This window comes from Nothobranchius furzeri, chromosome 2, assembly GCF_043380555.1.
Source record: "Nothobranchius furzeri strain GRZ-AD chromosome 2, NfurGRZ-RIMD1, whole genome shotgun sequence".
NCBI lineage: Eukaryota > Metazoa > Chordata > Actinopteri > Cyprinodontiformes > Nothobranchiidae > Nothobranchius > Nothobranchius furzeri.
In genome coordinates this window covers 9126701-9154025 of record NC_091742.1, presented here as the reverse complement: position 1 = coordinate 9154025, position 27325 = coordinate 9126701, and the positions used below count along the sequence as shown (strand labels likewise).

Here is a 27325-nt window from a genome sequence, read left to right as displayed (position 1 = left end):
AGATAGGGTGAGGAGCTCGGACATTCGGGAGGGACTCGGAGTAGAACCGCAGCTCCTCCGGATCTAAAGGAGCCAGTTGAGGTGGTTTGGGCATCTGGTCAGGATGCCTCCTGGACCCCTCCCTGGGGAGGTGTTTCGGGCATGTCCTGCCGGCAGTAGGACGCTGGGTCGACCCAGGACACGTTGGAGAGGTTACGTCTCCAATCTGGTCCGGGAATGCCTTGGGGTCCTGCCGGAGGAGCTGGTGGAGGTGGCCGGGGAGATGACGGTCTGGAGCTCCCTAGTTGGGATGCTGCCTCTGTGACCCGGACCCGGATAAGCGGAGGAAGACGACGACGACAACGCTTTCTGCCGGACACGTACGCATCTCCTCAAGTCTGCAAAGCATAGTATGCAGCAAAACACTGTCTTTACAATTGACGGGTGTTTGTTCTTCACGTTTTGGAGAGTCCCAGAGGTGTAGTGTGTCACTCCACTAAATGTATGCTATGTCTATGTTACACACAGCGCTTCCAGACTGCGTCAGGCTCCGCAGTTCACATTGGGCCAGATAGGAAGTCAAACAGGAGAGCAGTGTAAAGCCTGGTTTCTACTTCATCAGCTCCACAAGGGAGAGACACACTAGCATGGATGGAGACATTTTGCTCTCGGACTTCTTCGTCACCTGGGGAGTGTTGCAAAGCAATTCCCTGCCAGGGTAACTGAGGGCGTAGCGTTTTTTTGAGGTAGGATGCCACCATTATACTCTTGTATCCAGTCCACAATAGTGTATTTACTGATGTGTTTATAGAGACTTCATAACACGGACCAGTTTGTCCTTCATTCCTCAATACCTCCTCATGCGGTCACCATATCTAAACCATGCTCTAACCCACATTTCTCTTCATTTCCATCCACAAATAAAATGTTTGCTCTGTATTTTTGTACTCCTTCAGCCACGGGAGACTAAACGTTCTTATGTTTGGAATTTTTCCGCGATGCGCTCTTCAATCTGTTACATATCTGCCGCTAGATATCTTTTTACTTTTTGACGGGGCAGTGGCAGTGCTGTTGACGATTTCAACGGAAGCAGCATCCTGACCAATCCCAAGCTTGCAGTCTCCATCTCTTTTGACGGATGTTTGAAAATTTGGTCATGTCTCCTTCACCGTCTGTGATCCTGTCGGAGAGCCCTTGTGCCGACGCAATGGCGTTGCGTATCTATGCACCAATGCAGATAGAGGAGAATAAATCTGGCTTAAAACATCAGTCAAACTTCAAAATAAAAGACATGTGCAGATTTCTTGTTGCTGATCTAGGAAAAAACAACAACATTGACTATAAGGCCTTCATGGCCAAGGCCTTTTTGGACACGTGCTGCTGTCTTTCTGTGAAATGATGAAATCACACATGATCTTGTAATTCTCTGGAATCTCTTCACCTTGCATGACAAAGAGCTTGTAATGCTTTCTCTGCTGATTCACATCTGAAACGTGGGAAGGACGTGCTGCTGAGCTCACGGGGAAAAGACATCTACAATCTTATATCACTTACATGTTCAGTGGGAAGCCCAGGCCACTGTTGGAGTTTGAAATAAAGATCGGGAATAATCAGACTCTCAGTTACTCCCAAATCAAATGTTAGCTTAATGTTTATCACATGGTTGAATTATATCTGTTTTTATGGGTTTTCTAATGTTTGTAACCTGTGGTATATGGCAAGCCAAATGAGCATTTATTCTGATATCAGGATATCAGCCAGAATTGTCATGAACATGTAAGCCATTTCTGTCCACTAGTTAACTAGTTAGGCATGTTTGTGTCAACTAGTTAAATATCGAGGGTGAAAATGTGCCCACTAGTTAACTAGTGGCAGCAGAAATGCGCACTAGTTAACTAGTGAACACATTTAGGCTTCAGTAGTTAACTAGTTGACACAAAAACTGCTCACTAGTTAACTAGTAAAAGCAGAAATGTATACCAGTCAGCTAGTTGAAGGTATTTGTCTCACTAGTTAACTAGTGAGGGTCAAAATGTGCACACTAGTTAACTTGTGGTAGACATAAATGTGCACTAGTTAACTAGTGAACACATTTTGGCTTCACTAGTTAACTAGTTGACACATAAATGGCTCACTAGTTAACTAGTAAAGGCCAAAGTGCATACCAGTCAGCTAGTTGAAGGCTTTTTGTGTCTCACTAGTTAACTAGTGATGGCCAAAATGTGCACACTAGTTAACTTGTGGTAGACATAAATGTGCACTAGTTAACTAGTGAACACATTTTGGCTTCACTAGTTAACTAGTTGACACATAAATGGCTCACTAGTTAACTAGTAAAGGCCAAAGTGCATACCAATCAGCTAGTTGAAGGTTTTTTGTGTCTCACTAGTTAACTATTGATGGCCAAAATGTGCACACTAGTTAACTAGTGAAGGCTTAACTCCTAACTAGTTAACTAGTTGGAGTAGGTCAGTGCCACTAGTTAACTAGTGAACCATTAATGACTCACTAGCTAGCTAGTTGATGGCAGCAGGCTCACTAGTTACCTAGTTGATGCATCCATTGTCCAAACTAGTTAACTAGTGAGGACATAAATGTATACTAGTAAACTAGTTCAAGTCTACATTCACACTAGCTAGCTAGTTGCGCAGAATTCTAATTAAGAGGCGGATAATTTCTCAAATTAAGACTCTCTATTGGCTCCCTGTGTCAAAATAAAATATGACAACCAATCACAGTGCGGAATTTCGTAAAATCCCACCCCAAACATTTGCATGCGGCACACAAGTTAACAAGCTGGCCAGAGGAACCTCAGCTAGTGAACTAGTAGTGGCTTCAGTGTGACACTTACATGTAAACTTGTGAAGGCGGAACTGCTCACTAGTTAACTAGAGAGGGTACAAATGTCCACTAGTTAACTAGTGAGGTGCAAAATAAGTGTCACTAGTTCACTAGTGGGCCCCAAATCGCCCACAAGTTAACTAGTAAGGTGCGGATATGCTCACTAGTTAAGTAGTGAGGTGCAGATTTGCTCACTAGTTAACTAGTGCACCCTAAAGTGCCCACTAGTTAACTAGTAAGGTGCAAAAAAGCATCACTAGTGAACTTGTAAAGTGCAGATATGCTCACTAGTTAACTAGTGGGCCCCAAAATGTCAACAAGTTAACTAGTAGGGTGCGGATTTGCTCACTAGTTAACTAGTGAGGCACAGATATGCTAACTAGTTAACTAGTGATGTGCAGATTTGCTCACTAGTTAACTAGTGAGGTGCAGATTTGCTCACTAGTTAACTAGTGCGCCCTAAAGCGCCCTAAAGCGCCCACTAGTTAACTAGTAAGGTGCAAAAAAGTATCACTAGTTAACTTGTAAAGTGCAGATATGCTCACTAGTTAACTAGTGGGCCCCAAAACGCCAACTAGTTAACTAGTAGGGTGCGGATTTGCTCACTAGTTAACTAGTGAGGCGCGTATATGCTCACTAGTTAACTAGTGAAGTGCAGATTTGCTTACTAGTTAACTAGTGAGGCGCGGATTTGCTCACTAGTTAACTAGTGAAGTGCGGATTTGCTCACTAGTTAACTAGTGAGGTGCGGATTTGCTCACTAGTTAACTAGTGAGGTGCAGATTTGCTCACTAGTTAACTAGTGAGGTGCGGATTTGCTCACTAGTTAACTAGTGAGGTGCGGATATGCTCACTAGTTAACTAGTGAGGTGCAGATATGCTCACTAGTTAACTAGTGCGCACAAGACGCACACTAGTTGCTGTTTTTGGAGCATTCTAGTTTACTTGTTATGTAAAAATGTGTTCTTACTAGTTAACTAGTGACAAATTTACCTTCACTAGTTAACTAGTTGACATATTTGGCCTTTCTAGTTCACTTGTAATGGGACAGGAAGCACTCACTAGTTAACTAGTGAGCATATCTGCATTATAATTTTTTCTCAGTAGCTTATAGAGGGCAAACTGAGCCTTACATGTTAAGTAGTGAACACAAAACACTGTCACTAGTTAACTAGCTGCAGAAAAATGCCCCTAAAACTAGTAAATTTGTGGAATTTGAATAAATACACACTTGGCTGGCATTCTGTGTAACATGTTAACTAGTTCGACCGCTGTACTGCTCACTAGTTAGCTAGTGAGCAAATCCGGCCTTTACATGCAAATGAAGAAATGCAGAACAGCAATGTGATTGGTCCATGTAGGACTGAGAAACAGAGAAAGTATGGCGGACTCTGTTCAGGCTGTTCTAAGAGAAAATTTGATAAACTAAGATTGTTTGAGCATATAAATATGTTTTGACGACATTTGTAGCGAGAAAGTTGTGGTGTATTGCTGTAATCTTTGTTCAGTTAACGTGTACAGTCTTTAGTTTTCAGTTATTAGTCTGAAAAAGCCTGGAGGCGGAAGGCAGCGGCAGACAGCATGTCTGTTTCTGTTGACAGGAAAGTGCAGAAACTCCGCAGAAATCTCCGTCAGATATATTGTTTCACATCTGTACGGAAGCGACAAGTTTATAATAATAAAAAAGGCTCTATTTTACATACGTTGCTGTAAAGCCTGCCAGCACTCATGGTGTTTTGAAGGGATAAATTTGCGTAGAGAATTAGGACCTAGCACTGGTGGTCTAGTGACTAACGCGTTCGCTTGCAATGGCGAAGGTTGCGGGTTCGATCCTGGTTAATATACTTTAGTTTTGTACATTATTTCACTTCTTTTCTTTTGCATAATTTTTGTATTTATGTCAACAAGAAACAAAATACGTAACGGATTAGTGGGCAGAGTTACACACACACACACACACACACGCACACACACACACTTTAAGCATGTGTGTCCCCCTTCCTCAATCCATCCTCGCAAAATAAAATCATCGGCACAGCACAGCAGGCTTTCTCTTGATCCAGAACTAGCACTTCGAAATTGATCATGTCCGCGGCCATCTGCTGCACAATCAGCTGCTCGCAAAGCGGGAAACATTGAAAACAGCTTCATGAACTGAGACACAACAGGGTTAACATCGACAAAAAAATCCACAAATAAATCTAAATAATTAATGCCATTTCCGTCTTATTCGTTGAAATATACAAATAGCAGATCATAAATCTAGAGCAGAAAAAGCTGCTGCAGGAAGCAGGGTTTGTAGTTATTCATGCACCAATTCATCAATGTGATTATTGATCAAGATCAGGTAAACTGATATTAATGTTGCAACATTTCATTTGATCATCTGAATGATACCACACAACTGAATGACCTGTTGAGTCTCTGCATATTCAGGTATTTACTACGGAAAACAAACAACAGCAGGCAGCAGCAGGACTCCCCATGTTATTTCTCGGGTCGCTGGCCCGCGGTCGTCGGGGCCGCTGCGGTCAGCTCTTAGGTAGAGCCGGGAAGCCCTCGTTCGGCTGCGTGGGCTGCTTCACCGTGGACCAGCTCCCAGCAGCCGCTGGTCGGGAGAAACGCTCTGGCTGCAGCTCCGATCAGACCCTACCAACACCTCGCCACAGACAGCACCGCATTAAAAGCCCACAATTACGACCCGCTCCCCAAAGTTACAATTCTCAAGCACTGATGAACACATACATAACCCACAACAGCTATGAAATGTGTGTTATTTACGGCAAAAAGGAGATATTTTTCAAGGCGACGTGCCACTGTTAACCGCAGTTGGCTTGGAAATGTGCTGATTTTATTATTTTTGTCAATTAAAGTCCCCCTTGTTTGCTCTTACGTTTTACGAAAACGCAATATTAATTAAAGCACGCTTTAGTGATCAGCATGTAAAGCAAAGAAGAAATGTGAACATTTCAACCCATTTCGAACCAACCAGTAATATGATTTCTTAACACGGTGCAGCGGCAGCATTTAAAAACCAAAATATAGTTTTTACTCTCCAAAAAAAGGAGAAGACAGTCACGGTGCAGCAACCCATTTTAGTCCATTAATCTCCACAATAAATATCCAGACAGAGAATTTCTACGGCCTCCCTGTAAACTCCAATGTCACCCAGGACCAGTCTTAAAGAGACAACGTGCTTAAAGGGAAAGTGTGTAGATTTCTGGCAATAGGGGGTAGTAAATACCAAAGTCACTGCAAACAAGCTGTATTTTTTGTTCAAGTGAGGACCTTACTAACTAATGCTCATAAAGCCAACAAAACCCTCTGGACTCTAGCTGTAACTCTCAAATTAGGATATGAGATTAATGACTCTGGTTCACGCTCCAATACATTAATTGTTTGAGAAATGCATCTTTTTATGTTGAGTGCCATCCGCCAAATAACACACAAGAAAAGGAAGAAGAAGAGTGTTGTTGCACAGTTTTCAAAGGAGTCAAAAACCACCAGCAAAACCATAAATACAGCTAAATAAACATAAAATCCAACATGGCGTCCTCCAGAGAGTCGGACCCTCGCCTGTGTATTTTATTACTATGAAGGGTACATGAACTGATTAGGAACACAAGGTCATAGGGTCAAAGGTCAAGGTCGTGTGAGGTCATATATATATATATATATATATCAAAAATTGCCTGAACGGGTTGAATGATTTTGACCAAATCAGAGGTGATAGCTCCCTATCAAAGGTAGATAAACTGATCAGGTCACAACCTCATAGGGTCAAAGGTAAAGGTCGTGTGAGGCCGTATATATGAAAAATTGTTTTTTGTGTGCAATATCTTCTGAACAGGTTGAAATACTTTGACCAAATCGCAGGTGAGAACTCCCTATCTAAGGTAAATAAACTCATGAGGTACAAAACCTCATAGGGTCAAAGGTCAAGGTTGTGTGAGGCCGTATATATGAAAATTTGGCTTTTGTGTGCAATATCTCCTGAACGGGTTGAAGGATTTTGACAAAATCAGAGGTCATAACTCCCTATCAAAGGTAAATAAACTCATCACATACACAAGCTCATAGGGCCAGAGGTCAGTGTCATGAGAGGTAATATATATGACCAGTCAGGCATATCCCACGACGCTCTGCATCGATTTGCAGGGCTTTCTTGTTTCTACAGAGTTTATGTAGGGTGCTGCTGGTTTGGGGTGTTATGTCAGCAGGCAGAGTTTAGGAGTCTGACAGCTGTGGGGAAGAAACTGTTTCGGGACCTGGTAGTCTTAGTCCATAGGCTCCTGTAGCGCTTCCCAGAGGGCAGGAGGGTGAAGAGTCCATTCGATGGGTGACTGGAGTCTGATGGTTTTCCCTGCCTTTTTCAGACACCAAGAAAAGAGGAGAGTAACTTTATTTTGTTTGTGTGATTTTATTTTGTTGTGTGACTACTGGTTGCAGTTCCCTGTTCAATTGATTGCTGTTCCCTGTTAAATTAAAAAAAGAAAAAAGTCTAAAGTTTTGTTTTGACTAGAGAGAACTAAAAAAGGTTACACTGTCTTCTGGTACTAGCTCAAAATAACAAGTGGTGCTCGCTGCAGAACCACAAAGGCGGAGCTGCACCAGAAGGTGGAGCTGCACCAGAGTCAGCCCCGCCCATTCCAGAATCAGCCCCGCCCATTCCATCAGAGTCAGTCTAATTCCTTCCAGTTGTCAGACTTGATAGCATTCTGGAACCAAAGAGGGTGTTGTAGCTAAAAAATGCGAGATTGAGGACGGAGTTGAGAAGTTAATTGAACAGTTTTTGTAAAGGTTCCATATAATTAAAAATCTAACTTTTGGGACTTTTAATCATGTTATATTGTCATTTCCTCATAAGAAACACGCCAAAGCCATTTTTAGCCTCATTCATGCATTTTCCTCCCATCTCAGCTTCAATTTGGTCTCCTCCCCCGAAGCGGGTCTGGTCTTGGTTCTCAAATCTGGATATTCTGTGAATTTTCTGACAAATTATTTCTGAAATGACTTCTACTGAGACACCGCCAATAAACCATACATCCCATCTCAGAGACACACTGGGAAGCACAATTACATGTAACGCCACTTGATTTATAACAGGTGTAGTGGTTATGGAGTCAGGTTGACATGCTGTTTCGCCTCCCAGTAGTGTAAGTTTTAGGTAGTTTACAACCTCTTTTCTTCATTTCTAGCTACACTTGCCAGTACTATGTTTACAACAATTTACTGGTATACCGTTTAACATATAATGTGTTTTTTTATTTATTTATTCGTTTATTTAGCCAGTGTGAGTCCATTTGTGAGCAGAGTTTCAACTAAAATGCTGTTTAGGAACGACCAAATTCAAAGAACTTTTAGCGACATAAATATTTTGCTGAAAATAAACATTACAACTAAAATATAAACAAATTGAATGTATCAGCTGGCTAAATAGACTGCTGACGACCCCACCGAGAATCGAACCAGCAACAGCTGAGGGGAAAGCAAAAACCAACTCAGACAATTTTACCACTAGACCACCAGAACCCATTCAATAGACTGAAGTGCTGTTGTACACCACTTTTATTAGACCAGCTGTAGGCAGATATTCGCTAAAAGAAACCTTTTCATTTCGAGATATATTCAGTCTTTGTCATGTAGCAAGTTATATTTATCTTGTTTAATTGGAGCATAGAACATAGCATTAACGACTGTAAACTAGTAACAGCCGTAATTCATGTGGGTCAGGTCAGTTTGCGATAAAGTTGAAAACAAAAACGGAAGTCAGTGGGCTAGGCTGAGTTTGCGTGAATGGGCGGGGTGCAGCTCCGCCTTTGTGGTTTTGCAGCGAGCACCCTCTCCAAAATAACCACAGTTTTTTCCCTCAGTGTCATTTGATCTATTTCTTGGGAAGATGGGTGGATGGATGGATGGAGATATATATATATATATATATATATATATATATATATATATATATATATATATATATATATATATATATAATTATTTTTAATATAGCCTTTTTCAATACCAAACTTTCAATACCAAACAAAAATGAACTACAATAAAATTGCTGGCACACTAAATTCCAATTCTCCTCAATGGGACTTGAACTCGCCAACTGATCTCCCTTACACTACACCAAACGAGGTGCTTTACTTGATTTGGGAGGGGGGAATAAAAGCAGTAAAACAATAAAACTTTGAACATTACAACACAAAGAGAAAATAAATAATGTTACAGCAATTGCGGAATGCCATCTGCTGGATTCGAACCCGCCGCAACGACCAACCAGTAGGTGTCAAACCATGACTAATGAGTTCAAGCCTTGGCGCTCAGGGACACCCATCAGTATGTGATTGTGAGGCCACAGCACATACGTTTTAGACTGGGTGGGATTCTTATACCCAACAGGAGTCTTCTGCCCGCCTTCTCATTAGAATATGCATAATTTGTGTTTCAGGCACTAGTTAACTAGTGAGCTGCTGCACGGCCACACATGTAAAGTGGTGAAATTTCAATTGTTCCACTAGTTAACTAGTTACATCTAAAAACACATACAAGCTGACCATTTTTGTCCACTAGTTAACTAGTGAGGTGCAGATATGCTCACTAGTTAACTAGTGAGGTACTAGTGAGATGCAGATATGCTCACTAGTTAACTAGTGAGCATATCTGCACCTCACTAGTTAACTAGTGAGCAAATCCGCACCTCACTAGTTAACTAGTGAGCAAATCCGCACCTCACTAGTTAACTAGTGAGCAAATCTGCACCTCACTAGTTAACTAGTGAGCAAATCCGTACCTCACTAGTTAACCAGTGAGCATATCTGCGCCTCACTAGTTAACTAGTAAGCAAATCCGCACGTCACTAGTTAACTAGTGAGCATATCTGCACCTCACTAGTAAACAAGTGAGCAAATCCGCACCCTACTAGTTAACTAGTTGGTTTTTTGGGGCCCACTAGTTAACTAGTGAGCATATCTGCACTTTACAAGTTAACTAGTGATGCTTTTTTTGCACCTTACTAGTTAACTAGTGGGCGCTTAAGGGTGCACTAGTTAACTAGTGAGCAAATCTGCACCTCACTAGTTAACTAGTGAGCATATCCACACCTTACTAGTTAACTTGTGGGCGTTTTGGGGCCCACTAGTGAACTAGTGACACTTATTTTGCACCTCACTAGTTAACTAGTGGACATTTGTACCCTCTCTAGTTAACTAGTGAGCAGTTCCGCCTTCACAAGTTTACATGTAAGTGTCACACTGAAGCCACTACTAGTTCACTAGCTGAGGTTCCTCTGGCCAGCATGTTAACTTGTGTGCCACATGCAAATTTTGGGGTGGGATTTTGCAAAATTCCACACTGTGATTGGTTGTCATATTTTATTTTAACATAGTGAGCCAATAGAAAGCCTCAATTTGAGAAATTCTCTGCCTCCTAATTAGAATTCTGTGCAACTAGCTAGCTAGTGTGAATGTAGGCTTGAACTAGTTTACTAGTATACATTTATGTCCTCACTAGTTAACTAGTTTGGACAATGGATGCATGAACTAGGTAACTAGTGAGCCTGCTACAATCAACTAGCTAGCTAGTGAGTTTTTAACGGTTCACTAGTTAACTAGTGGCACTGACCTACTCCAACTACTTAACTAGTTAGGAGTTTTGCCTTCACTAGTGAACATGTGGACACTTTGAACTGTCACTAGTTAACTAGTGAGACACAAAAACCTTCAACTAGCTGACTGGTATGCATTTTAGCCCTTACTAGTTAACTAGTGAGCCATTTTTGTGTCACCTAGTTAACTAGGAAGCCAAAATGTGTTCACTTGTCAACCAGTGGGCATTTCTTCTGTCACTAGTTAACTGGTGTGCACATTTTGGCCATCACTAGTTAACTAGTGAGACACAAAAACCTTCAACTAGCTGACTGGTATGCATTTTGGCCTTTACTAGTTAACTAGTGAGCCATTTTTGTGTCACCTAGTTAACTAGTGAAGCCAAAATGTGTTCACTAGTTAACTAGTGAACATTTCCGTCTCCCACTAGTTAACTGGTGGGCTCATTTTGACCCTGACTAGTTAACTAGTGAGACACAAATACCTTCAACTAGCTGACTGGTATGCATTTTGGCCTTTACTAGTTAACTAATGAGCCATTTTTGTGTCAACTAGTTAACTAGTGAAGGTCAAAATGTGTTCACTAGTTAACTAGCGTTTACAGTTTGACCCTCACTAGTTAACTAGTTGACCTGTTGACAAGATATCAGAATTAATGCTCAAGCGGCTGGCCAAATTGGGCAAAGTTAACAAGTGGGATTTTTTCATTCAGTAGTCAGCTAGTACAAGTTTTTGTACCTTACTAGTTGACTAGTAAAAACTAAATGTGTTTTAACTAGTTAACTAGTGGACATTGATCTGTCCACTAGTTAACTAGTGAACACACTGAGCAATACTAGTTAACTAGTAATATATGAAACATTTTAACTAGTTAACTAGAGAGAATTTAGGCCTTACTAGTTAACTAGTTGACATTTAGGCTGTCACTATTTAACTAGTTGACACAAACATGTCTAACTAGTTAACTAGTGGACAGAAATGGCTTACATGTTCATGACAATGCTGGCTGATATCCTGATATCAGAATAAATGCTCATTTGGCTTGCCATAGTGGCAACCATCTTGAGTTAGTCCAAAAGTTTATTAGATTAAAATAGTGATTACTTTCTGAGAGGGTCATTACAATCTGCACAATGAGTCATGATATCTTTTGCAAACAGAGAAACTCAGAGGAATGCAGTGACATTTTTGTTGTCAAAAAATAAATCTACGTGGCCAAGTTACTCAGCATTATTTCTTGTTAGGTGTCCTTTGTTTGTCCCAAAAACCATGCTATCCTTTCAGTAATTGAATGTTCAAATAGGACACGTCAAAATGGATGCGACCCCAAGCAATGTAACAAGTCAGCGTGACCTGGGCCACAAATATTAAAAACTATTTTCTTGCCCAGAAAATGTTATTTGTGTATAAAAGAGTATGACTACGTTTGTTTTTCTGTTACAGGGACCCCACGTTGTCTTCTAGTCCCACTTCTGTTAAAGTAGTGTTTTGGCATTTGTGAGTTTTCTTTTGTGTAGATGTGAATAAAATCCTGATTTCTAATGAGCCACATCCACACACAGATGGGCAGAAAAATCATTAAATTAAAGAAAATAAATTTACTGAAAAAGATCACAGAGGTGAGTTTGTTTTGTGCTTAATTACATCTAATGTTAGATGTAGATGATTATAAGTCAAAAATCCATACATCCATACATCCATACATCCATCCATACATACATATCCGCTTATCCGGAGTCAGGTTGCAGGGGCAGTAGCCTAAGGCAAGAGGCCCAGACTTCCCTCTCTCCAGCCACCTGGGCCAGCTTGCAAAAGTGGAACAACAGACACAAAATCGCCATGACAGTATATAAAACACACATAATTTGCATTGATGCTTTTTCTAAATCAAAAAATCCATTTTTTAACAGCTGTTCGCTGCTGCCTGCGCTGGTTGTGTTCACCCAGGACACCAAATGAGCTAGGACCGCCCCCGCTCACGAACCACTGAAACTAGTTTGAAAGCCATAGACTGAAGTGCTAAAAATATCTTTAGTGTTGCTTTAAAGCACCTTCAGTAAAGCTAATAGGGTAAGATTGCTGCCAACTTAAAAAAGAGAAAGAATAACAAAAACGTACATAAGAGAAGAAAAGAAGACATTTACATACAATCATATTCTGATCAAACTACATGTTAACCATTGATGGCTCGTCCATAGGGGGCGCTGGGGTGCTGCTCCACCAGTCTCACAGAAAGAGGAAGAAGATGGGAATCACAAAGAAAAAAAAACATGAAAATTAAACTAAACGATCAATACACCATACGGACTATAAGTGTGCTGTATAATCTGCATTTAAGTGTAGTTTAAAATTGTTCTCTCACTCTTTTACCACAACCATAATGTCGTATGATGCATTTTCTGTTCCTTTTGGGCATCGGTCTTTACCAACGACTTACGTTATAACTGGCGCATGCGCACTGGATACCCCTCTAATACAAATAATTGGAGAGCCTTTGAGCGTGAGGTTTGCGATCAAATCATGCACAGAACAGCTGAGCATTTGTAATAACCAATCACAGGAAGAGAAACACTGTAAACCAAACAATTATGGCGTCTTGAGATTTGTAAACACTCTCCAGCAGGTAAAAATAGCAGAAAAACGGTGAGGAATTAGCTCAGTGTGACATAGGAACATAGGATTACACAAACTGAATGGATTATTTTGTTACTATAACATGGTTTATGACCATACACTAGCAAAGGTAAGACTGAATTTATGCTTTTGACTTTATGAAATGAGCTTTATTTTATTCTGCATTTGCGGCTTGTTCTGTGAGTTTTGCATTGGTACTTAAATTGATTGAAAGAATAGAGTCTGGGCTTGCATTTCAATGGCTGCTTCTGTGGATCGGATTATAGTGCAATGTCACTACTGATTGTTTTTCTTTTTGTGTATTTAGCATCTTCTTACAGCCAGCAGCAGCTTATTGTTGGGTGTTATTGAGGTATAAAATGTGAATTCTATCGTTTAGACGAGCCTCAGTTTACATATATTGGTGAAATTTAAGCATGTTTTTGGAACAACTTTGTTGCCAGAAATGTTTGTGGACCTGGTACCGGATCTGTTGGGTTGAAGTTATGTGAGGCATAAGAATGGTAATTTACCGTCCTCTAGTGGTGGTAACTGATCTGAACGCAAATGGAAACTGACTTGCAAAAATGCACCCACCCCCCCCAAATTCAAAATTTCACAAGCAGCCACCGATCTTAACTAGCCATTAGCACTTCTGTCTGGTCAGAACATCCTCTATTTTTAAGCTGACATAATTGTAAAAGTTCCATCTACAGTAGATATTATTTATTCATAACATTTCAAAATAAAGCCACTTCAAAGAAACGAACTGCCCCATTAAGTCAAGTAAACTGAACTTCTGCTGATCAGTTTCACACGTCAGCACAGACATTAAACTGGAGTACCTCGGGGTTAAGTGCTTTGCTCAAATGAAACTCAACAGTAGCAGTAATAGGAAAGCATTTGTTTAGAAATATGTAACCTCTTGAACTTTTTCCTTGTGTTTCAAGAGATGAATGTCATGAGAGGGCTAGGGTTATTTAACTAATGCATCATCTGAGACCACTGTAATGCCTGGAGATATAACGTAAACAGATCCACAAACAGTTATTGAGAGTGAGGGGCTGAACAGATCAAACTGAAGGAATTCAGTGTGCATGAATGCACAAGAGCATTCAAGACATGCATTTGGGTCAGCTCAGCTAGCGTGTTATTAGTGTTGCTATCTTTGGCGATCGCATCTAATATAATTCACTGATAAATATTAAATGAAGCCCATTTGGTTAATAAACTATATTTTCTCAAATGTGGTTAAAAACTGAGATTCTGAATGTTGCTGCCCAAAACATCTCATTAGCTGCAATAAAATTCAAGAAAGCCACTTGGGTTTCAGAAGGCTAATTTTAATTGTATTCAGCAAGTGAAGGAATGAAATGTCATCTACTGACCAGACGGCTCAATCACAAATTTATTCAAGTTTTGAGCCAAGGCACAATTCATTTAGCATACATAATCCTCATTAGAATCAGTATTTGTTGGGATTTTGGGGACGAATCTTGACAGCAGAAGTCCCTTGGTAAGATATTCTTTTTGGGTCCTCTGTTGTATTGCCGAGAGCAGGGGATTATGAGATAAAACTATACATCATGTAGGCACTAAGTAACTGTTGTCCATATATATAAATAGAAATTGCTCTTCAAGTGGAGCTCCCGGATGCATGACTTGAAGGATTCAGTCATGCGTAATGGGATCAGCTGCCCAATGCCACTATCCTGCAAATACTCGTCGTAATATATGAGCAATAAGTCTAGAAAGGACAATCAATAACAAAAGAAGATGCTGGTGGTATATCAGATTCACTACAGTGCTGTGGACAAACAGGAGCAACAAGAAGGTGCCTCACTGCACTGAGCTGCTCATTAACTTTCTGCAAATGTATATCAGAAATGCTTCTGCTTTGGCAGTTTCTTCTTTTTGACATGCGTAGATTAATTAGCATAAATAGATAATCCACACGTTGATTGTTAATGGAATGGTTGCAGCAAAGAGTTTTATGCATGAGTGTTTGCTGCAGTGAGATCCTTCTTTCAATTAGAGTGTCTGTTTTGGTTTAGTCAATGCCGTTCGGATATCAAGTTATTAGAAAAGGTGTGTTAATGCCACATTTGTCACATTTCAAGTAAGTTAGTAAAAGCAAGAGCATCATGTAGCAATGCTCTGATGTTCTCTTTGACTCTTGTCCATAGTTACACATACATAGTTAAACACTTACAATGGTATTGATTAAATTACTCAAAGAATCTGAATGCACTAAGGGGATATTAAACTCTCACATCCACCCATCCATAGTCAGCTTGTGGAGGTAACAGGGTCAGATGTCTCTCCCCAGCAGAATTCTCCTTCCTGGGGATCCCAGGCCAAAGAGGATTTACAATACTATCTTCCACAGGGTCTACTCTCAGTGGGATGTGCTGGAAAATACCTCAGACGAAACCAAAAGGCATCCCAGTTACATACTTGAACAAGCGTACCCTAACCCTAACTCTTACTCTAAACCTAACCTCATGGAAGAAGCTTGTTTCAGCTGTGTGTAATTGCTCACCATAAGTGATTGGAGCAATGCAATCATCACTGCAGTTAGTCCATATTTTGCTCAGACCTTTGCTTAAGATAGGCGTGTCTAATCCTGGTCCTCGTGGGTCACCATCCTGCATATTTGAGAGGTTTTTCTGCTTCAACACACCTGATTTCAATCAACGAGTGATTAACAGCCTTCTGCAGAGCTTGACGACCTGCTTAAGATGTAATTCGACAATTAAATTAGGTGTGATGTTCCCTGGCTAGGATTGGACGCCACTGACCTAAGGGTAGTTGACTCTTATTCCAGTAATGTTGCCCCATAGGATTCTTATCTCTTCTTTCTACCGTACACGAAAGCGGTGTGTAACGAAATAGACGTTTTACCTGTGAGATCCCTTCCAACTGGGAGTGATTTTGATGTGAAGCTGGACCCAACGCGTTCCACACAGCTGATCCTGCGAGGTCACAAAATCATGGGAGAAACACAGCGCGTGATTTCAGAAGTTCCCAAAATAACAAGTAAGAAGAAAGACAGCTGTATGTATCCAAAAAGGTCTGTAGTTATTTGCTGTCCTGTTTACGTCGGCTATGGGGGTTTCACAGGAAGTGACGTACTGCATGTGACTATTGTTGAGAAAGTTTCCTGATGTTTTACACAGATTTTGTGTTTGACTTCCGTTCTGGTCCAATCTAAACTGTGGATTATGACGTAGTTAGGAAGCATAGCGAGTAAAATGGACACAAAATGCAATGATAGCGTCCCTTTGCTTGTAAGACGCATCCAACATGTATTTTTTACTTTGCTGCCAATGGAAAGGAGCACCTCCGCTCTACCAGCGGCTAGTTCCTGCATAGTACGTTTTGCAGCCATTTTCTGATGCTTTCACGTCCGGTGGAAAGTAGGGGTCAGGACCATTGCTTTAGGATGCCAACAGAACCACATCATCTTCGAAAAGTGGAGATAAGAACCTGTCCAGCCCCACTGTCTCCAGGACTACAACTCGAGATAGGATTGGAGACGAGAGGCAGCACTGGTGAAAACCAACCAGCAGTGGTAACCTTCTTGAACTTTTGTCAAGATTTAGAGCCAAGGCTTTTTTTTGTACAAGGACAGGATCTAGTCCACTCTTTTGGTCCAAAATCAGCTTCCTGTCCCAGTCACTCTAAAAGAAAAGCAGCAACTTATATCGAATCCACCTAACATCTTGCTTAGCTTCAGAACCTAACTTTTGGTGAGTTACTAGAGCAGTATAGTACAAAATTTGCAATAAAATAACTTTTTTTCCCCTCTCCAGGTACTTGGGCATCTTTCCATTAGCCAGAACTAGACAAACTGTTGGAGTGAGGTACGTTTTCATCACATCTAATTGGTTTAGAAACATGAACAAAGGCAAATTTCAATTATAAAATTTCACCATGGCAGTTGCTGCTTATATGGAAGTGATTAATGAACATTTTTATTTGTAAAATAATAATAAACTTCCAAACTGATGGCCCTTAAAAGCATTGCAGTAGCACGTTATTTCCTTTTTCTCTTCAAGGAAATGAAACTCTGGCTTTATTTCAATTCTAAACATGAACTTGAAGCTTGATTATTTACTCGACTTTTCAAAGTGTAAACAAACAGGAAAAGCTGTGATTCAGAAGAAAACTTGTATGGTGGATAATTTTTCTTAGAATTAATAATTTGAAACTATTTTCTTGTTAACTCTGCTGGATAGAAACTGTCAAGGATTGTTTGATTATTGCACGTGTTTGTGGCTAAGCTATTGTAAATAGATATGACATTATTTGAGTTAAGCGGTTGTATAAACTGATCTTATGCATATCTGTAAATGTTCTGTGTCATCATTACACAAAAAATAAAATACAATATCAAATGATTATTCCTCTCTGCTTCCATCCTTAGTGAATAAAGCTAATCACTCATGCCTTTAATCCATTAAGAACCATTTTATTGATGAGGGTAAAGAACCACCTTTAGTTTGACATGGGTTACATTTGTGATGTGGAAGTAAAATCATTCATAAAGACAACCAGATTGATTTTCTAGAAATATGTGAACATGAAACGAGTGTAGAGAGGTGGTAGGGCGAGGTAGGAGAGACTGAAACAAAAGAACAGAGATGTAGTGGCAAACCTTAAGTACGAGTTAAAAAGTCAGATGTTAAGAGGGCTGGAACACATCCAGCGACGGAGACTCAATGAAACAGAGAAAGTTAAAAAGGAATCCTCCCCCTCTGCCCGTCCCTGCGTCTCACCCCACCGGCTCTTTTTGGGTACCTCTTCAAAATCAATTTAAGAAATTACCATTCGAGCGGAGTTCTGTCATTAGGATTTTATAATTTCATCTCCCCCCTCCAGTGCCTTCATCCCAGAGCCCCACAGTTCATCTCGGCAGCACAACCCGGGTGAATAATTAACCACCGCCGTGAGCTGAAAGACGATGAATGACACACGCCTTCTATCACCCACACACTGCCGTCCACCTTCAACAGCGGCGTTCTTTTAAGTCTCTTCCTCCTCTTTTATCTCTCCATCCCGTTCTGCTGGAATCTGACAAGTCTTTTTGCTAGCATGTAAACATTTCAGCACTGAGACTTAACACACGCAGAACCCATATTGAGCTTGTCACGAGCACATACTTGGTTACCGTCTGTCAACATGAAGACGAAGAGAAGCTCTTTCCTCTTTCTTTGTACTTTGGAATAAGAAGGGGAGGCCGTGCAGAGATGGAGAAAACCATCTAATCTCTGTTACCTGCAGTGCTGAGCTTTTTAAATCGGGGTGGAGTCAAAGTGAAAAGGACAGAGGAGCTACTTTTTGTAGGGGAACCACAAGGTGAGAGAGTCTATACCGAGATTTAGACCTTAAGGTGTTTCTTGGACGTGTTGAAGTGTGTCAAAGTTAAAAGTAAGTACCATCATTCCTGGTACGGTTAGATTCCTGAGAAATTTCCATCTGAGATCATCCAAGATTTAAAAAGCAAGTTACCCCACTGCCATATTATCACTCTATCCACACTTCCTGTTTGAAAAATGCACCAAAAGGAGGCATTGGTGGATTGAGATGGTGGTGCTGCGGCAGTGACTGACAGCACCACCACCTCTCCAGACCTTTCTGTCACCACTTGAATGTTCTTCGTCCAAGAAATGAGCCGCTGACAAACATATGCATTACCCCCCCGATGGAGAAAGAGCAGCACGCTTCCTAATCTGGAGGATTTCTCTCCACCTCTTTCACCTGAGGAAAGAAGAAGGTTTTTTTAACCCTCCCACTGTCTTTATGGGTGACCCCGCGTGGAAAGTTGACCATTGAGCAGGATTGATGGTTTATCCCTTGAGGTCCATGTGGCAGGGGTGAGGTGGTGCTCTCTCCTCACCCCTGCCACATGGACCTCAAAGGATAAACCATCAATCCTGCTCAATGGTCAACTTTCCTCCCTGGGTCACACCCATTAGGACAGTGGGAGGGTTAAAGGGGGAAGCAGCTGTATCTTTTTATATCGGCTCATAAGTTGCTGAGGCAACCGATATCAAACCAGCAGAAGGAATGGCCGACACGTCAGGAAAAACAACAAATATCACAAACCACAGCTTAGCCAATAGCAATGGCTGACTTAAATTCATATGTACAGCAGACATTTAACCCAAAGAGAGCACAATGCTGATGGTTTTAGGCAGAATATTTATACTTGAATGCACAAAAATTCCCAAAATTCCAACTGCACAAAAATTCCAAATTAGATTAGATTAGATGAGTATTAGATACTCATTTATACAGTTTGCCAGCTAAGAAAAGTTGATTTGGGGGTGACTTTCATCTTTTTTCTTGCTTAGTTTTATTTTATTTTTTTTACTTTCCTCTTTTTTGTATTTGAACCGTTTTTTCCCTATTTCTGAAATTTTTGAAACCGAATTTCCAACAGGAACATTCCCGAGTGTTTAATACATTTTATTCAAATATAGATTTAGGAAATTTAAACTGTTTTAAGATGGCAGCAATCCACTTTGTCTTTACTTGATTTGGATTAGGCATTAGCTCATCAGTCCTGGGAAACTTTAGCCCTATTTCTCTGAACAGAGGCTGCTCAGTAAGCTGTGTAAAATTTTCATTGATTTTGGAGACTCAAAAAGGGCCAATAAGCCCCATTAGGACTCTGTGAAGCCAGACATGTAAGAGGAAAGCTCAACTATGTTCTCTGCTGTCCATACCTTCAGTTTTCCCAAGGGGAACACAGACAGATGCTTGTTTCCTCTTTGGTTAACAGGTTTTATGGGCAAAATCCACATGAACCAAAATATAATATTCCACATAATCTGCTTACACGAGTTCAGCATGTCTTAAGAACGTGTGTCTGTGATTCACCAAATAACGCAGCATGTCTAAATTGACAGATTTCAACAAAGGCATGCTGTCAGGATCAGAGAGATCGGCGTGAGTCATAGATGTAGGTTTGAAAGGGAATATTGTATTAGTCTTCCTCTTTGACTCATTTACTCAATTTTTTCTGTGTTTTTATTAGAATTGTTACTTTTTTGTGAATTTCTCTAGGTTGGATCTTAATTAGTTTTTATCATTCTTGTAGCCATTTTCACATATTTTCTAACTTAAAGTAACAACAGATGTTTTTTTAAACTTTAAGCTAGAGCTTTAATATTGATTTCAGTGATTGTTGGGTTAGAAATTTGACCAGTTTAATTTCTGAGACCACCCTGCAGCACTCTGCTGACCAAAGACTGCAATTGATAGTTTTGTGAAGCGGGTAGGTGTCCCATAGGGGGAGCTCTTTACTTGCTTTACGGCTTTTTGCTGTGATGCTAGAGTGGTTAGCATTTTCAGTTTATCGATCAATAAAAAGCACAAGAAGAAAAGGTTTGCTTTTTCTGTCTCTGCGTCTTGGCGGAGCCTGGAAGTAAAGGCCAGAGAGTAATGTCTTTGGAGGCGAAGTAAACTGAACATCAGTGCGGCCTATGCTAGTTTGAGGGAGCTAAAGGAGGCTACAAAATCACGGACTGATGGTGACCTGGCTTTGTTGCTACTGGACTTGTCTAGGGATGGGTACCGACCGAGCACCGATTCACATCATTTCAAACGGTGCCTCGTTTCGGTACCCGTCCATCATAACGAGAACTTGCCAAGACAGCTGGGCATGCGCAAGAGCATTTTGTCGTCGCTCGCTGCGAGCCAGTTGTAAACAGAGCAGCATGGTAGAAAGAATGCACGCTAAAGCTTGGGTCCACTTCACTAAATGTGATGGGTAACTGGGTGATGATGAAACCAGCGACAACAATCTAAGTGAGACACCCTTGTCTTAATCTGCTCTGGTAGGTAAATAAAATTAGCTTGATATGTTAGCTTACGTTTCGCTAATGGTGTGTTCGCTTTCTCCTCGGAACTCCGAGTTCCCCACTGGAAGAACATGAACGTGCTCTAAAGTTTGGCTTCACTTTACTAAAGGCGACGGGTGATTGGGTGAAGACGAAACCAGCGACAACGATCTAAGTGTGAGGCATCATCGTTTTAATCTGCTCCAGCAGCTAAATAAACTGTTTAAGATAAAGTTAGCTTGGTATGTTAGCTTCCATTGCTACCATTGTTATCAGCTAATGGTGCGTTCGCTTTCTCCTCGAAAATTCTAACTTCCCAGTAGGAAAAATCAAATGAAAAAAGACGGCAAAAGGAATGAATGTTATTTATCGTGATATATATCAAATATTGTTATATATTGAGAAAAATATATATTTAATTATAAAAGAGAATTAAAATAATAAACACTCAAATTATCGAAAATTGGTACCGTTAAGTACCGGTATCGATTCATAGGTACCGGGAATTAGTACCGGATCGAATCAGATGTCAAAGGTACCCATCCCTAGACTTGTCAGTAATAATATTTGTTTTTCCAACAGTGTGGATCTTTTTACTTTGTGGTTTATAGAACTTGTGATCACATGTTGGCGGCTGTAGTGTCCAGAAATGGTCTGTTTTTCATCTACAGTTTGACCTCTTCAGTATCCGGTCATATGGAGACATGAGTCTGCATCTAGTGCCTTTAATCTGCTGGATTCTGCTATTCTATCAGCTGTAGTCCAGGCCTTTGCAGCTTTGCACAGGATAACATACTGTCAACAAAACTGTTCCCGTTTCAAGGCCTTAAGCTTCCTCTTATCGCTTCTACAGGATTCCTCCTGCCTCTGAATAAAAGTGAACATTTTCAGCTCATATGAGTTAATTAATCATATAATGAAATGAACAATATGGTTAAATGAAATGTTTTGATTAATCTGTGCCTAAGTTAATAAGGGTGTAGTGACCCTTTCCACCAACGGCACCTAATCACGTGGGTCCACCATGGTGGACAGCAAAAGCATGTAAACAGTGAGCGACACGAGTACTAAACAAAGGGAAAAGTAGAGCCTGAAAATATTTTCGCGATCAAAACAAAAACAAAACTCCTCCAGCATTCCTTCCACTAGTTCTTGCCCAGTTCAGTTATCAGTATAAGTAGCGCATCTAGCGGGGGCTCATAGAGAGCGGTATGTTAACTAGCTTACCAACGTTAGCTTACGTTCTCTCTGCAGCTGTTCACCAATGTAAACATGTTGCTGACTTTGCCTAAATTCACCCCTCTGGATTTATAACTTTATGTTGTAAACAGTGTTTCACTTTACACCAAAGCTGATTTTTAAAAAGTCTGGATCCCTACCAGCTTCTGTTGCTGGTGGTGTTACCGGGTTCAGCTGCTGCTCTCACACCGGAATGAGAAGATCTCGGAATGCCGACGCTAATATAAATAAATAACGTAATTTTAACACACGTAATCATACATCGGAACTTTAATATTGTTAAAAATTGTCTCGCTTTACACTACAGTGGACGGAGCGCAGCCTCCATGGTGGAATACCATCCATCAGGATTATCAATAACTAGTATAAACACATCACATTTATCCCTGTCCCTGTCTTCCTTGTGAAATAAATTAACTTAACCAGTAAAAACATGTTTGCTGCAAATCTGAGGGCTGCTAGTCCACTTGATTGATTGATCGCTGCAGTTCATCTCCGTCCTCAGTCTCCATCAAAGTTATTAAAAAGAAAAAACAAGTTGAGTTTACGTCCTTGTCTGTTAGTGCAGCCAACCACGCAGCAAGCTAAAACCATTTTACTGCCAAAGCAACTAAATAAAAGTGATACAAGGCTACAAACTGGCTTGTTTTGACTAGCTTCACTGGAGTTTCTACGGGTGTAAACGGTCTTTTTGCCGTCCATCATGGTGAAGGGGGGCGGTCACATGAGTGGCTTGACGTCACATGCAAAGGGTGTTGTTGGTTTTGTTTTGTTCTTTTTAGTTAAAGACCTGCCCGAATCTACCTCCCTGCTCCACGGAGTCCCACTGGAACCATAAAACATTCTTCATGGTGACATCATATCAGTTTAGCTCTACTTGTGAGATTTAAAAGTAATGCCAAACCTGTTTAAAACTTTTTGTTCACTGCTGTTTATTGAATTGAGCCAAATATATTATTGCAAAGGAAGGGGGGAGAAGGTATTCTGCTTGTTTGTGCTCCTTGTTTCTGCACGATTTTAACAGTCACTAAAAGCCACTGGCTTTTCATTTATTATTCATAAAGGCACAAATTAGATCAAATATATGTAAAAGCTTTTTCCCTTTTCCTAATTGCACATAAGAGAAAAGCTTTTCTATTCTTTTCTTTTGGCTCAAATATTTTAGGTGGTTAAAATATCATTTTACAAATTTAAACAGATATCAAACAAACGCCTGCTTAAAACATCATTTTAGATTGGGTTTTCATTAGGATTAAAATCCTAATTTACTGTTTAGATCGGTGTTTCTCAACCCTAGTCCTCAGCGACCCCCCCTGCATGATTTCTATGTTACCGTTTTGAACAGCATTGTTTCTCTGCCACCACACACCTGACTTAAATGAATGAGTGATTAACAGGCTTCTGCAGCACTTGATGTCATCCTAAGGAGGCAATGCAAATATGTGAACCAGGTGTGCTGTAGCAGAGACACGGAAGACTTGCAGGACTGAGGACCAGGGTTGAGGAACTCTAACTTAGATGAATCATCCTAAGGATGCTGCAGTTCTTAGGCCCAATAGCATATGGCTGCAGACCCAGAGACTGCAGATCCTGGCTTCTACCCTATTCAAGACAGTGATCTCTAAGTAACCTCTAAGTAAACAAAGATTTAAAAAAGTACTGTGCGTCAGGGGCTGCATGACTTAATTTTTTTAAAGTCGACTGTCAAGTTATGAAAATCGAGTCGACTTTGACTAGTCGCGCCCACATTTTCAAAGTGAAACACATCTCTTTTAACAACGGTCGTTTCTGCATCTATACTGCTCCGCTTCAGCCCTCTCCCCCCTCCCCCTGCGCAGTGGCCACAAACTCACTGATGCGCCTGCAGCCTCTCGGAGTTCCTGCTGCTCTAAACATTAAAATAATTATTTCATTTTCTGTTCCTCACTTCTGATTACCTTCAATGGTGTCTGTTTGTTGCAACCACCAGGTACAAAAACTAACTTGTTTTTATTTGACTATTTTTCTGTCCTGCCTGTTTATTATCTTCCTGCATCTCCTCTCAATCCTAAAGAAAAACTGCTACCTGGGTTCATATATATTCACCTTATGAGTTACCTTTGAACTGCAGTTCTAAAAGATCTTCCGACCGCAAAAACAGCGGAGTGCGCGCTGCTCGCCGGCCGCATCAGTGAGGTGCATCACCGGAGGACAAAACAGGTGACGCGCCCCACTCCACAGCAGCGAAACGCACCAGGCACAAATAAAAGACAGAAAACATAAAAGGAACGATTGCGTGTTAAATTAGTTTTTGAGGTGGTGACACCTAATTTGATAATGTTACTGTGGCCATACTCAGGATGCAGACGTCTGGAGCGCGTCAACGATCAGAGCTTTGCTTGCGCAAGCTGGTTAAGGTTAGAATGGGGGTGAGGGGAATGTTAAATTGCAAGAGGGTAAACGTTACAATTCGGTCAAATGTCCGTTTTACCGCGGGCGTCAGATACAGACACTCTGGCACAGTGCGTCGCCTCCCGACGCGCAGGGGCTCATCACCTGCTGTCTTTTCCGAGGACTGCATCTTGTCGATCCTTATCACGTGACAGCGACTAGTCGATGACAGGCATAAAAAGTCACTACAGAGCAGTGAAGTCGACTAGTTGACTAGTTCATACAACCCCTACTGTGCGCCACGTTGAATACTTACTCTCTGCTTGTGATCCATCTGGGATTGCTATGAACCCAGAGAGCGGCGCTGTCTCCAAAACATTAGAAGCCCGAATCTGCCGTTGGCCTGAATCTGCGGTCTATGGGTCTGCAGCAATACCCTTCTCCCTTGGCCTGTAGCCACAGACTTGATATTCCAGGTGTGTTGTCAAGTTAATGTTTTAAATGAAAAATGAGGTTGTTGCTGTTCTGACTGCTTCTTCAGTCACTTGAAATCCTACCGAAATAACAGATTGGTAAACATCTCTGAGTGCAATCGGAGCTTTTGCAGAAATCGCTGCAGAAAGAATTATGTTCCAGAGCGTGCAATCAGTCAGGAACTAAAGGCAGATTTGCATTTAAACGGCACATCTTTATTTCTAACCAAGTTCCAAGAAAGCAGACGTTTTGTAAAACTAACATTCAGTGAAGGTTTTGTTTTCCTCTTTGCTTTGAGAACATATAGGAAGAAATGGGTTATATTTGCTATTTCATATTATTATTTCATTTGTATTAATGCTATTTTAGTTAAAAGGGGCAGACAACATAAGTTTTTCTTCTTTCTGTCCCCTTTTTCATTTTGGCTTGCAGCAATTTAGTTCTGATTGTATTTTTATTTTAATGTCAATAAATGAAAATAAAAGATTAAAAAAAAAAAAAAAAGTTGCAGATTAGACTGAATGTTCAACTTTTTCACTTTGTTTCATTAACAGAAGTTACAGGAATGTTAGACCTGTACGACAAGCTTAAAACTTGTAAATATCCGTTTCATTTGCTCAAGCTGAGTCGAATTTGCTGATTAGAAGTGGCACGCAATCATTCTAAATAATTCTTGTTCCCCGTCGTCTTGACTAATTGGAACTATTAAAATCTTGACACTGGTGGTTTATTTGTTTCCTTGTGTTTTATTGAGATCATTTATCGCATCGGAAAGCTCTGATGAAACATGAGGTGGTTATGTTGGTAAGGAAGTCTGATGGAGCTGGAACGAGGCGCAGGGCAACTTCCAGCGCTTCCCAAAACCCCTGATGTCATCAGCCGCTGACATTTTTTGTCACTTGCAAACACGGGGTCTGGATTAGTAATGATGGTAAACAAGGGCTTTATGAATGCTCTGGGACCTAAATGGGAAAAGAGTCAGCTTGACCTTTCTGTGAATTCCTGCAGGAGAACACAGTAAAATATACTAATTTGAGAGAGATTGAGAGTGGCTGCAAACACACATTGATCGGGCACAAACCTCAGCTGTCCACTGGGTGAGGAAAGGGGAAGGGGTAATTATGAAACATGGACGTGAGCTGTGGAAAAAAGGACTGAATGGTTATCTCTGTAAACGAGGATTTAATACAGATCAAGAAAGAGACCATCTGGACTGGAGACATTTGTGGCAAAAACAAAAACCTGTGACTTGACTAGGACCTGACAAGATCTACCCCCTAAACCACAGGAAAAACCACAAAGTGGTAAGTGGTCTGTATTTATAAAGGACCTTCTAGGGTTCTAGACCCCCCAAAGGTGCTTTACAACACAACCAGTCATTCACCCATGCACACACACACATCCACACTCTGGTGGTAATGAGGTACAACGTAGCCACAGCTGCCCCGGGACGCACTGACAGAAGTGATGCTAACGCACACAGGGACCACCAGTCCCTACGACTACCACTAGCAGGTTAAGCGTGTTTCCCAAAGACACGACTGTGACAGACTGAGCGGAGCTCGAACCTGCAACCCTTGAGTTACAGGGTGGGCACTTGACTAACACCAAAGGCTTCTCCACGCCACTTCAGTGAAGCTCTCCCTGTCCTCACCCACAATCGTTTTCCTGCGTTAACACATCTGCATGGCAGCAAGCTGTCCCCACCCGGCCCAGTCCTAGCTGACCAAAGTGTAAAAGCAGCTTTAGGGCGAAGTCAGATGCAGGGCTGTCTGCGTTATTTCATGATTGTTAGGTTAAATAAAACTCGATGTTTAAATTCTGTTCTGTTTAAACATATTGATACCAGAAATGAAGGTAAATGCCAATGTGCCTCCTAATACTCTTTCTAGAAATATATGTTTACCTCCCAAATCAACCTTGGGATGTAACACAACTGAGGGCTCGTCCGGGATAATCATCCTGAGATGTCCAAATATCATGAAAATAATGATTAAGGCCCTGTCCACACGTAGCCGGGGATCTGCCAAAACGTAGATATTTTTCTGTTTTGGCCTGTCATCTACACGAAAACGGAGTTTTTTCACACGAAAACGGATCTTTTTAAAAACTCCGGCCAAAGTGAAGATCTGCGTTTTCTCCGTTTTGGGTGTCTGCGTGTGGACAGACAAAACCGGAGTTTTAAGGTCCGCAACGTCACTTTCCACGACAAAAAAATGCTGACATCACGTGTGCGACCTGTGTTTACACTAGCCGACAGCATGGATGCCCTCAGAGCTGCGCTCGCTTTATCAATTGTCCAAGCGCTTTTTGCTTGTTTGTTTTTGCAAGCGGAATTACTGCTCCTTGCAG

General features: G+C 41.0%; 1 protein-coding gene across 5 annotated transcripts in view; it reads right to left on the bottom strand.

Moving 5' to 3' along the window:
- Window positions 1-27325, bottom strand: part of tmem121ab (transmembrane protein 121Ab) — an 86541-nt gene that overhangs the window by 45600 nt on the left and 13616 nt on the right. For 2 of the 5 annotated variants that reach the window (XM_054748058.2, XM_054748059.2), the window contains exon 2: window positions 15945-16015. The exons of the other annotated variants lie outside the window; for them this stretch is intronic. The gene's annotated coding sequence lies outside the window, so the exon portion shown is untranslated. The remainder of the gene's footprint in view (window positions 1-15944; window positions 16016-27325) is intronic. 5 annotated transcript variants of the gene reach the window in all.